Raw genomic sequence first — 13,399 nt, 5'->3', positions numbered from 1 at the left:
ACATTACAGCTACTTAGGGAAAGTTATGCTTGTGTGTGATAGAAATGCCTACATTTACTGCTTCTTATCTTGTGCTCCCCAGCACAAAGGGTCACGAGGTTTATGCATCAAATTTGGTCTTACTGTCCTAAGAAGCAGCACAGGAAGGAGCCCGGATGAGCAGCTAGCCCTGGGAGTCCTGGTCCTGACTCATTTCTCACATTTCTTTCAGAGGTGAAAATGTGTTCAGGCAAGGGAAATAGACCATAAATTTGAAACACTCATAGAATATAAATGTCCTCTTATGAAACCTAGATGTGACATCAGAGAAGGCTAGAGTGCCTTAATAGTTAAATGGAAACTACCTTTCAGATGGCCTCAGCTTGTTCAGCAACAATCACAGTTCTGAAGACAGCACACCTTTTCCCTGCTGCAAAATTGTCCTTTGGACAGAATGCCTTTATTACAAGGCACTGTTCCGCACATGTAGCCTCAAGCCCAATTATAGCAAACTGGCAAACAGTTAAGACCCATGTGTGCCAAAAAAGACTTCAAAGCCATGATGCAGAGCCCAGGGGACTCAGTGCAAAGTTTTTCCAAGCTTAAAAAAACAATGTAGTGCGAAACCTGTCAGAATTCCATTTTCCCACACACACGAAAAGTGTCTATGGGTTTGGCATGGAAACGTGTTTAAAGCATAAGTAAGAAACTAATGAAAAAAGATCGTTAAACATTGGCTGTGTTTTTCATATGATGCAATGCAGAGGGAAAAGGGGAATTGGAAGCCAAAGTAGCAAAAACTCATGTGTAAAAAGCAGTATTATACTCATATGGAGGAGATGCCATAAGAAAGAGAGAGAGAAGAATCTTACTGGAAAGATCACTTAAAGATAGAGTCCATCTTGTTCCAGCAAAGGCATTTGTCTAACACTGAAGGCATTTCTTAAAAGGGTTGGAAATACAAACATCGCTTTTTGTGCACATCTGATCTCCTTGGCCTTTTTGACAGTGTGTCCTTGCTTTCTTTCACAGTAAAAGCTAATTCTGTTTCCCCACTGGTGCCAGCAGTCAGCCCTGGGGCCTTTGCTCTTGCTGATCACGCCATGCAGTGTTGGGTTGGGAAGAGATTCTGCCACCGTCTAGCATCTGCCACCGTCTAGGCAAACAAGCTTAAGCTTGTTGGCTGGCCCCCTGTTATCTCAAGGACAGTCCTCCCTCCGTACCACTCCACGATCCCGCCCCAGGAGACAGGGTGCCAGAGCAGCCCGCGGGGAAATGTATCAGAATGATAGGAGTGGGGGATGACCACCGTCAATGTGGGTGCAGTTGGGAACGGTGACCTCAGGATTCTGTTTTGCCCCCTTAGTCGATTCCTGTGTCCAGTTGATGCCCATACAAGACTTACACCACCGTCACCTCATTCACTTTCTCCTCGGTTTGGAAAGTAGTTGCAGGACAAAGAGTATTTCTTTGTTTGATACAAGAAATTAGCATACAAGTTGTGAGTGTATAAGAGTGCATATATGCCAACAATGGAAGAATGTATGTTTTGTAGAAACCCATCTATAGTTTTGAGTATTCTCCCTGGCCTGCTTCTCCCTTCTTTGATTGCATTACTGGGATGAAAGACATAGATTTCTTTCTTGGTGAAAAACCTAATTAATAACGCAATGGCGTAAGTTTCGCACACCCTCCCTACCACCTCAGCAAGCTGCCCGAACCTGTGCCAAATATTACCAGCCTTGAAGAGACCCATTTTACCCTGGGGAGGATTATCATTCTGTTCCGTCTTAAAGAGGGCATTTGTCTACTCTGATTTGCCAGCAACATCATTATGGTTTTATAAAAAAGCTGTGACCCCTGCCTAAGCCAGGTTCCTGTTATACTTTATAGGAATGACAGTGATTAGTACCAATAGCCAGAACTTCATGAGCAGCTGTTATGTGCCACATTCTGTGGTATTGGTTCATGTGCATTATATCATACCCCTCATTACCTCAGTCTAGTCACTAACAACAAAGTAGAGGAATTACCAATGGATTGGCAATAGTTCTCCAAAGTTCTTTCTTCTAGATCTAGTCCTTTTCTTCAGTATGGTACGTGAGCTTGAGCAAGTCGTATCTGGACCAGAAAAGAAGGGAGGGGAGGGCACTGGATAGAGAGAGGAGTGGCAGAGGTAAAGGTCGGTGACGGCTAAGATCTTTTCCAGTTCAAAAATATCTGTGAGTCCAAATAGAACTCCAAGGCCTAAAATAACGGAGTCAATAGGCTGCGGATTGTTTGCTGCCATGGGACAGCTTTATCATTCACTATTAAGGTATGGCGTTAGAAATTCTAATAATCACCAGTCGGGCAGGAGGAAGTGAGTATAACTCAGGACTTTCAATTTGGAGATGCAGGGAGTGATTCCAGAAAGTAGTTAAGTCTGGCTTAGAGTTATTTTCCATTTGGGGGGAATTTATTAATGTAATCCAGTAACCAAGAGAATCACAAAAACCATTTAGAAAACCAGAAGTTTTACTTTACATTCTACTAGGGAGAAAATTGAAGTGTAAGTGACGTTGGCTAAGTTTTGAGTCGTTTATATTAGTTTCTTGCAATGACGTTAATTACACTATCAGAGTAAGCGAATGTTTTTTCATAAAGGAAGTTCATGTAAGAACATCAGTTGGGTCTTTGTAATGGAGCATCTGCTAGGATACTGCTAGTCAGAACTGAGGTTTTGTAAGAATTACTAGGAATGTAAGTTATCAATGTACAACCTTGGTTGGGGGTTTTACTGTGCACTCCAGTTATATCATAGGCATTTTGCCAGTGTTGACATTATATACATTTTTAATGCAATGGTGGTGTAAAAAATGCTGGAAAAACATTGAATAGATATCTGGAAAGTGTCTGTGTCTTTCTAGAACAATGCTTTATATTGGACCCTGAACACTTCTGTGGCTCCTTGCTCAACATTCTAAATCTGGAACGTCTATTTCTCATCCTCTGTCTTCTACCTCCTTACCAAGTGGACGGAGGTCGTTCATACGACCTTCGGCTTAGAAAAGCCTATGACGACGTGCCTGTAAAAACGAAGAGATGGAGATGGTGTGAAGAAAGGAAACTGGGTGCTTCTTGCTTAACTGAGATGGGAAGTCTTTCTAGTGCAACCAATCCAGGAGCTGTCCCTTTTCTCGGCAGTGTGGCCTCCTGAGGGGAGGGACTTTAGCATTCAGACTGGCCTGGGTTCCCACGTGCCCTGACTCGCTCTCTGGTTTGCTTCTCCATCCTGTAATTGGTTGGATAATACCCACCTCGTGGATCCACAGGTTGCGGCTATAACGGGCCTGGCAGGAGAGCTCCAGAACTCCATGAAGACATACGAAAGGAAAAGCAGGCACCTAGTATACACAGTGGGGCTAGGTTCCTAATCACAATAGTTAAGGTTTATTGAACACTTACTGTTGTCAAGTTCTAACCAATGCGTTGAATCCCCCCCCAGCAACTTTGTAAGGTAGGTTCTAGAATCCCCCATCTTAAAGATAAGAAAAGTGAGGTGTAGTTAACTAAGCGATTCATCCCAAGTCACGTGATAGGAATGGCAGAGGAAGGGTTTGAAGTCAGACCTAACTGAAGCCCATACTCCAAATCTCTGCCCTGCTTTCCTACTGCACGGAAAGGTAATGGGCTCTGTAGAAAAACAGTAAAAAGTAAGCATTCAGGGGCGCCTGGGTGGCTCAGTGGGTTAAGCTTCAGACTTTGGCTCAGGTCATGATCTCTCGGTTTGTAAGTTCAAGCCCCCGCATGAATCCTCTGTCTCCCTCTCTCTCTGTCTCTTCTGCACCCTCTCTGTCTCTGTCTCTCTCTCTCAAAAATAAATAAATAAACTTTAAAAAAAAAACAACAGCATTCAGAAGGAATGTTAGCCAGTGCCAAGGACGTGTATACAAGAGCAACCTTTGCTTTGGGGAAAGAGTAAATTAATGAGTTTTGCAAACAAAGGACTTGCAGATGCATTTTTGTAAGCAGGGTGTTGAGGTTCCAAGCTGAGGAGAGAAAGCATATTTGAGCTAGAGCTGAGGGGAAAGAAGGAGGCCTCTCTCTAGTGACCTAGAAGCCTGAGGACCTTGGTCTAAGCCCGAGGGGCCGAAATAGGTGGAAAGAGCGAGACTGGCTCTTGAAGCCTCTGTGAGGTGAGGTCTTTACAACTTGCTCCATTTGTGTATGGTTTGTACTGTAGGGCTGCCCATCCTTGTGGCGAACATTGTTGTGGGCAGGTCACTGTCAGCTCCAATCGCAAAGGCGAAGCCGCAGGGGAGTTCAGTAAATGCTCTGCCACCGTTAGCCCGACCTGAAGAGATTCCAGGTGGTTCAAGACCGGGCCAACCAGTGGTACTTTGAAAGGTCCCCAGGTGACTCCAAGAGAGGAGAGAGTCTACAAGTGCAGCAGTGGGTTTCGAGTACCAGAGGAGAAGAGAAAAGTGGGACAAAGTGAGCCCAGAGCCTCAGGTCTCTGTTTCATCCTTGTACCCCTCCACGGCACGGTGGTTTGTATCATCGACCAGCATTCTCCGAGCCCTCGGCCATTCACCAAGTGCCACCGCCATGATCACTGCATCCCTCAGGTGTGGCAACCTCCCAGCCACACAGAAACACAGTCGCCCACTCTGGGCCGAACTTTCTCTCCGAGGCAAGTCTGACCATAGCTGCCAGCAAACAGGTTCTAAAGAAAATGCCTCTCCTGTCCCTTCAGTCCTGCGGGGTTATGAAGGGGGCTCATCGGAGCAGACCGTGGAGGGCGGGGAGACGGGCCCCAGGAGGAAACATCAGGCCCTGCAGCCTGGGGAGCTGCTCATCAGGGTCTTTCGGCGGTGGGGGGGGGGGGTACTTAGGGATTACCCGAAGTGCTGATCCCCAAAATATGCCTATCCCTGAGCCCCACGTGAATTAAAATCAAGAATTTTCAGAGCTGGGGCCTGGAAATTTGGCATCCTAACAAGTTCTTCCGGTATACAAGGAACCACAAAGAGATGCACGTCATACCAGATTACATTGGACAGGCTAGTCCGCCATTTATGCCATGGTGGATGGATCGTTTAGGATTACAGAGCTCTATTTGTTTGAATTCCCCGTGTCCTTCCTTCCTGCTTTTGCTCACCCAAGAAATATTGTCATTAAGCACCAACCTTTTCTGTTCTTACTCAAGAAGACAAAATGCCTCACCCCCCTCTTCCAGGGCCAGTTTGGTCTGTATTCAGATGTTGCTTAACCACTTGGCAGGAACCATGTGCACTAGGTAAATTAACACTCTCTATGGGTATGGCTTCTTCCAGTACCTTGTCTGCCTGTAGGAGACCTTTCCTTCACATGTATTCTCCCTTCCTCTCAATGCTAACGAGAAATCAAGAATTAGAAATGTTCTTGGTCTAGTGAGAATGTCTCCAACTTCATTTCATCAGTAACTATTCATTTTTGACTGGCATTGAGCTGATCAGAGCTCAGCTCTGATGGTGGCATAAGAATTTCAGGGATTGGGGACTAGAGGACAAGTTTAAAAAAGGCTTTACCCTGGGCTTCACTCAGTCATAGGGATGCAGAATGCCTAGAGCTGGGACCTAGGACCTGACATTTTACCAGTCTAGCCAGGCCATCAAAGAACATTTCACCCAGTAAAAGGCTGAGTTACATGCTCTGTGTGATGCAAAGAGGCATACATTTTAAACCTTATTCTTAGGAGAGTTTCAGAGGTCACTGAGATGGGTTCTAGACTCATGCAAGTATGAAACGTATACCCATCAAATAAGATAAGGCATGTGAAGTAACTTTGGGTACAAATCATGTATGGCCCTAAACATGCAAGGGAGCTCTCAACAGTTGAGGTAAATAAGGTGTAAAAACTTGAGAGAAGAGAGACCAGTGTGGACACAGCCTTGGAGGGAAGGTGAGCAGTTGGAACCGGGAGTCAGGATCGTTCATGAGAGGAAAAGATGTGAACAACTGCTGGAAGATGGAGGTTAGCTGGAGATGCTGGGAGCAGGGATGAGGCTTCCTGACCAGGACTGAGGCTCATTTGGGGAATCAGATAGGAGATAGCAGGACTGAACCATGAACCGCTGATGGCCACATGAAAAATGAATGTACGTTACTGCTCATGAAAGATGAGTTTGCCTGTGAACTCCTGCCTCTGTGTTATTTCACATATATTGAACTCATTAAAGCATTGAGGAGCAACCACCAGAACCCTGAGGACACAGCACTTTGCCGCTGATAAGAGATGTGATGGAATGTTCAGCCTTAGATAGTAAGGGAGGGGAATGTATTATAAGGCTCTGATACTTTTGTGGATGCTGAGACTGTAGACGTTGGAATTTCTCTGAACGTATGGGCGCACATTGTCACATGCATGGTGGTAATGCTGGTGTGTTTGGTGGTGAGAAGAAACAGAGTTTGCAGTTCACCACATGAGATCCAGGGTCCTTTCTGGACATCAACAACTCACGCCAAATACAATAATTCCATAGTCTCCCTAGAGCCCCTTCTTTCTGCACGTTTTACCTTCTGTTAATAGTTCTTCCAGGTTCATTTGTGGGGGAGGGGGGAAATGGGCATTGAGGAGGGCACTTGTTGGGATGAGCACTGGGTGTCGTGTGTAAGCGATGAGTCACGGGAATCCACCCCCAAAACCAAAAGCACACTGTATACAATGTATGTGAGCTAACTTGACAATAAATTTTATATATATATAAAGAAAATGACGGAAGGAAAACTTGGCTCCTTTAATAGAAGAGAGCAGTCACAATGCACCAAAAGTGCCAACCATTTTATTAAAACAAAATCCCTACGGGGCAGCAGCTCCGTTTCTCATTTTGATGAGTTTATTGTCCAATACCCAGTTTAGTCAGTGGGTATTCAGACTCCAACAACTTCGACTTGTAAAAGCCTGGGAAATTTTTCCATTATTAGCACACTTTTCAGAAAGTGGGGAAAGTTTATATCACGTAGTACTTCAACATCCTGTCTCCAACTATTAAAGTTTGAAGTTCAGTGACATTTGACTGTCTACAAGATTGGTTTTATTTGAATTGGATGCCATCGTGCTATTTAAACTTTTTGTAGATTTATTTGTTGTTAAGCTTGCTGTGGAATCAGGCAATATTTTATGCCTGTGTTCTGCCTTTTGCTTATAAAATCTGCTTACATAATAACTTACCCTTGAGATTTAGCTGCTTAGTTCTTTATTTTTTTTGCATAGGAGATTTATTTTTACCAGAAACCTTTTTTTCCCTTTTGACAATATCAAAGAAAAAGATAGTTACAGTACTCAGATAGAAGTTGAAGGCTTTATTTGTTTCATGTACATCAAGAAGCCCCTCAAAATTTTAGTTCCCTGAGCTGAAGAAGGTTTCGGAGGTTTTTTTTTTCTAATTTTCTTTAATGTTTATTTATTTTTTGAGAGAGAGAGAGAGAGCATGAATGGGGAAGGGGCAGAAAGAGAGGAGACAGATTCTGAAGCAGGCTCCAGGCTCCAAGCTGTCAGCACAGATCCTAACACAGGGCTTGAACTCATGAACTGAAGGATTATGACCTGAGCCAAAGTCAGCCGCTTAACTGACTGAGCCACCCAGGCACCCCTCATTTTTATGAAGCAAAGAGAAGAGCGAGGTACACGACTGTGGTCTTGTCCAAGGTTATAGCTGTCTTTATCTGTAACTGCTGCAAAACTTGTAGCTGAAATTGTGGGAACATGATGCCATGTTTTGAGGTCTTTTTCTCAGAATGGTTGATGCAATCAATTTGGGCAGTTCTCAGAGTAATTCTTTTGAAAACTGCCTTTGTAAGCCTTGTGTGTTGCCCACTAACGTGTAATGCCTGTTAGGGTTCAGTGGCGGGAGTGATACAAAAGGAAAACAAGGAAAAAGGGCAGAGAGAGAAAGAAAAGGAGGCAAATGCTGGTTTAAGCAAAGAAAACTAGGTTCATTTAAATTATTTTAAACATCAAAACATTGGAAAAATGCATAATAAAAGAAGTTCTAGGTCTATTCTGTATACAGGGTAAATACTTTTAATCAAAAATCTTAATATCAATTATAGTAATGAAAAATCTAAGAAATATATAAAGACATGAACAAAGAAGGAAAACAAAGGTGGTAGAGAATGGAATATCTTTTTAATAATCTTTAAAATTATAGTGGTAATGCATGTTCATTGGAAAAAGGCTAAATCAATAAGAATATAATATATATGTTATATCAGAATATATATTTTTACCCCTATTATATATTCTGATTATTTTATATATTCTGATCCCTCTACCTCGTTGCTATCTGTAATTCAGTTCCTTTCTACCAGAGGTAGCTGAGTCCAATAATAAGTCTCTTTCCAAATGTTTTCCCGGTATATTTATACACACATAAGAACACATGTAAGGTCAGAGTAAGGCTAGAAGGATGATGCATATTGCTGAGTGAAAAAGCCAGTCCAAAAAGGCTACATACTATATAATTTCATTTTAGAAAAGGAAAAAACTATAAAGATGGTAAATACATCAGTGGTTTCCAGAAGTATGGGGGGGAGAGATGACAGAAGGCTGAATAGGTGAAGCATGGGAAACATTTTAAGGTGGTGAAATTACTCTGTACGACACCATAGTAGTGGGCACATGACACCAATAGCATAAATGGTGAGCCTTAGTGTATGCAAATTTAAAAGTAATCAACTTAGAGGTTAGAAGATCCCACCGTGGAATGCGTATGTGGCAAAATAATGTTACAGATGTATGATATAACCTCCCTTAAGGGGATAAGGAGAAAGGTGCCTACTTAAGTAACTTTAGATATGAGTAGAGAACATAAAACTAGAGACAAAGGGAACTGTACATAAGCACTGTACTCCGGTTGGTGAAGTTGTTCACCATGGAGCTACGTGTTAAAATTCTAAGGCTGCTATAGTGTATACTGGGATTAAATAAGTAAATGCAAGGCAGGTTGGAGACCAGGTTTGTCACTGTTAAAGAGGAAGTTCACAGATAAGCAAGGGCAGAAGGATAGAACCATTTGATAACAGAGTAGAGTTGGAGACATCAGTATGAACTCCCGTGGACGTTAGTGAAGACACTGATGGCTACATACACAAATATGTCCAGATATGTGTATATGCATGAGTAAGTATGCACACAAGTACTTCCTCGCTTTGTCAGCTGAGAGGGCATACAAGCAGTGACACCCCAGTAGAAATTAGCACGTCGAGTGCCCAGCGCTTGGTTTCTAATACCATTCTCAAGCAAAAGGAGCCTTGGAGAAATGGCTCACTCCAGGGTTTGGTCAGGGACTATGAGTCTGGAGCGTCTTATAGTGCCAAAAAATAACAAAGTAATGGTACTTGTCAAAGGAACACAAGAGCGTACTGAAAGAGCTCCCAGTGGTCAAAGCTGGAACAATTTGAGCAACAAAATAAATAAAGCAGTATTGGATTAAAACCATATCTGTGGATATGGCTAGAAATACATATAAAATACATATCCATGAGTCCTTATGGATCTAATAAATGATTTAATAAATAAATAGAGAAAAGACAAGTCTTCCCATATGAAAGAATTCCAAATAATACATGTTAATACTAACCCCTCAGGAAGGTAGGGCATAGCCTCCCACCCCTTGAGTGTGGGCTGAACATAGTAACTTCTTTCCAAAGTTTAAAATAGGGAAAGGAGGAAAAGAGCAACTTTACTAGGTTTAGTGGAAAAACCTAGCAAACCCTTCTTCAGCTGGTCGGTCAGAGTTAACATCATCAATAATAAATCCTGTTGATGGCATGTATCTTTGATGTGATGTGATGAGAATGACACTTTACCTCTGTGGTCGTCCTCCCCGCAAATCCATAAATCTTGCTGACCATAGCAAACAAATAAACCAAAATTAAGGGGCATTCTACAGAATGCTTTATCAGGACCCAACACTGTCAAGGTCATCAAAAACAAGAAAAGTCTGAGAAGATGTCGCAATCTGCAGGAGCTTAAGAAGACATGATGACCCACCATGATGCTCTACTCTGGATGGGATTCTAGAACAGAAAAAGGACATTAGGTAAAACTAATGAAACCTGAAAAAAGCATGGACTTTGGTTTTAAAAAATGTTCTAGTATTGTTCATTAGGGGTGACAAATTTAAGATGTTAACAATAGAGGAAACTGGGGGTGGGGAAACCTCTGTGAAGTCTTTGTAGCTTTTCTGTAAATCTCAAATTATTCTAAAGTTTAAAACTTATTTTAAAATAATCCCCTGCAACATTTTGTCAAATATGGAGAGACATTCTTTATTATTATTAATTTTTTGAAGCTTTTAATTATGTTGAGAGTGGGAGGAAGAGAGAGAGATTGAGAAAGAAAGCAGGGGAGGGGCAGAGATAAAGGGAGAGAGAGAATCTGAAGCAGGCTCCACAGTGCAGAGCCCGACAGCAGTGCTTAAACTCATGAACCATGAGATCATGACCTGAGCCAAAACCAAGAGTCGGTCACTTAACTGACTGAGCCACCCAGGTGCCCCAATATTCTTTATTATTTTTCATGGCTACATAGTATTCCATAACATATATGGATATGCCATGACTTATTTGGATATACCCTGTCATGTTCATTTAGAAAGTTAGTAGCTTTGTCCTATTACTGTCCATGCCCAATAAACATCCTTAAATATGCACATATACAAGAATTTGTCTCTATCAAACACGTAGATTCTAAAGAAGCTTTGAAAAAGTGCCAAAGAAAAAGCTGCATATAAGAAGCAAAGGCTCTGAAAATATTGAGGACTTGAAGACCTTTATGTCACCTTAATGTTGCCTTTATTTTTAGTACATTTTTCCCACAAATTAATGAAACTTGTATTTTTCTACTCCTGTCAAATATGCCATTTCTGGATTTTTAGAGTACTCTGTTTATTTATACCAAGAAATAATACCCAGAAATTAAAATTATTATTATAGGGGCACCTGGATGGCTCAATTGGTTAAGCGTCTGACTTCAGCTCAGCTCAAGTCATGATCTCATAGTGCGTGAGTTCAAGTCACATGTCAGGCTCTGAGCTGACAGCCCAGAGCCTGGAACCTGCTTCAGATTCTGTTTCCTTCCCTCTCTGTCCCATCTCTGCTTGTGTTCTCAATCTCTGTCTCTCTCTCAAAAAATAAAAATTAAAAAAATGAACTCTATTATATATGTGCATAAGAGTATATGCAAATACGACCACTGATAAGAATTCAAGCTCACATAAAAATAGTATGGATTATTTATAGTTGTAGACATATGTAGCAAGTGAGCAAATGCTCATGGAAATGATACACACTAATGTCTAGATAGTGTTTGAAGAAGGTGGGGGAGGAGTGAAAGAATAATGGGCAAGGCTTTAGGTATGCCACTAACCTTTTTTTTTTTTTTTTTTTTTTTTGCTTAAATGTGAGAGAAGCAAATATGGCAGAACGCTAATATCTGTTTTATCTAAGCAAGGGGTATCTATGTGTGTTTTATAAATTCTGTCTTTACAACCCAGTTTTTAAAATTTAAAATCATTTTCTTTATATGTGGTTTCGTTCAGCCCCTTGCATTGTGGGAAAATTATTATAGGATTCTTCTTCCCTCTGATACTTCAAAAATGGACTTTATCTTGCCTGTATTGGCACCTGTTGAATGCACCTAAATTTATTCCTTTCTCTTTTTCTTTCCTCCAGACTCATTGTTCTTTTCAATTTAAGCAAGACTATAAGAGAATGAAAACTAACTCAAGGAAAAATTGTATTCCCTCAAGCATTCACCAAAATAGTACACAGCTTTTGGTCTTTTATTCCCACATTTACTGGATAATAGATGGAGCTTTAGTGCCTTCAGTACTGTGTTTGAGTTTTTAACTCTTGATTTCAGCTCAGTTCATGATCTCACGGTTCATGAGTTCACACCCGGCATCCAGCTGGCTGCTGTCAGCATGGAGTACACTTTGGATCCTCTGTCCCCCTCTCTCTCTCTGTCTCTGCCTCTCCCCCTCTTGCACTTTCTCTCTCTTTAAGAAATAAATAAAACATTAAAAAATGCATCACAGTTCTAAAGAGGATAGGAAAAGAAGTTTCAGGTGGTTTTTGTTAGAACTCTCCAAAATATGCAATAAGTAAATAATTCAAAGTCACATATACAACAGGAAAAATCTGAAAGCTAAAATTGATTATTTTTAATTAAAAGGACAAAAATACTAAGACAAATTACCAGAAACTTCATACCTCTATGAGTGTACTACCATATAATGGACTGGGTGTTCGTAACATTGGCTGCGAGGTCATGAAAGATCTTAAATCTTTTTCAAATCTTGGAAAAAAAGTCATAGCGTGTTCAAAACCATCTTAATTTAAGATAGACTCTATTTACTTAAAAATAGTGACTTATACCACATATAAGAAGCACACAGATTTCACTGTGGTCCAGTTCCAGAAGTCCATGGAGCTCCTGATCTATTTGGGTTAGATATAGAAGTTAGCTTTCAAGTTTTATTTATGAAAGCTAGCTTAATCCAAATGATCAGGCCTCTATTTTTTGGCTGTCTTTTGGCTTGTGCTATTTTTAGAAACTTTGGAGTGGAAGGATAGACTCTCCAGCCTATCCTCACTAAATACAAAGTTGCAAAGAGAGATGCTGATCATATCCAACAGGAAGTATGGCAGTGGGTAGTCACCAGGTCCCTGCCTTCTTCTTCACCCATGAGAGCTGATCCCCTTGGTTGGCCGGAGGCCAGCAGATCCTGACCCGGTTCCTTCTGTTCTTTCCAGGTCAGAGATTTAAGCAGGAAGTGCTTTGGGGTGCCAACATTCCATCTACAGTGCTGGATCAGGGAGCTTCTCTTCTAACTAGCTGTCAGACACCCTGATGACATGAAGCACAACAGAAAACATGTGTTAGCGTTTCTTCAACGATTTTAAAGAATCTCTCTCTCTCTCTCTCTCTCTCTCTCTCTCTCTCTCACACACACACACACACACACACACACACACACCTATAAGGAAATTTTAGTTGTCATCATGGGTTATATTTGTTGTGTTAAGAACATTAATTATATCGGGAAGAAAAGCTCTAAATGTTTATTTTGAAAGATGTGTCTGAGGAAAAGGTTAATTAGAGATGGTCAATCCATAGTGATAGACTACTGACAATATTCGGACAAGGACTTCTGTATACTCTATGTTGCAGATCATTGCAGGTCCACGACTTGTTTGAAGCAGATTTTCAACAAGTTAAATACAGAAATCTATTTAAAGAGAGAAAGCATTTAAAACCTATGTAGCAGTTTGGCATTGCTGTGGCATTCAGGCATGGGATTATTTTCTGTTCATTACTTTTTCTTATATTTTACACATGTATTTGCACGCAATGGATAGGTATTTCCTGAATGGTCCTCATAAATGGTTT

At 41.3% G+C, this 13,399-nt stretch overlaps 1 protein-coding gene across 5 annotated transcripts in view; it reads left to right on the top strand.

The window, feature by feature from the left end:
- LOC112868244 (piezo-type mechanosensitive ion channel component 2) overlaps positions 1–13,399 on the top strand; it is a 473,665-nt gene that overhangs the window by 316,416 nt on the left and 143,850 nt on the right. The window lies entirely within an intron of this gene.

Source organism: Puma concolor, chromosome D3, assembly GCF_028749965.1.
Source record: "Puma concolor isolate L17-30 chromosome D3, mPumCon1.1.hap2, whole genome shotgun sequence".
Classification (NCBI taxonomy): Eukaryota; Metazoa; Chordata; class Mammalia; order Carnivora; family Felidae; genus Puma; species Puma concolor.
This window is presented reverse-complemented; position numbering and strand designations above follow the sequence as displayed.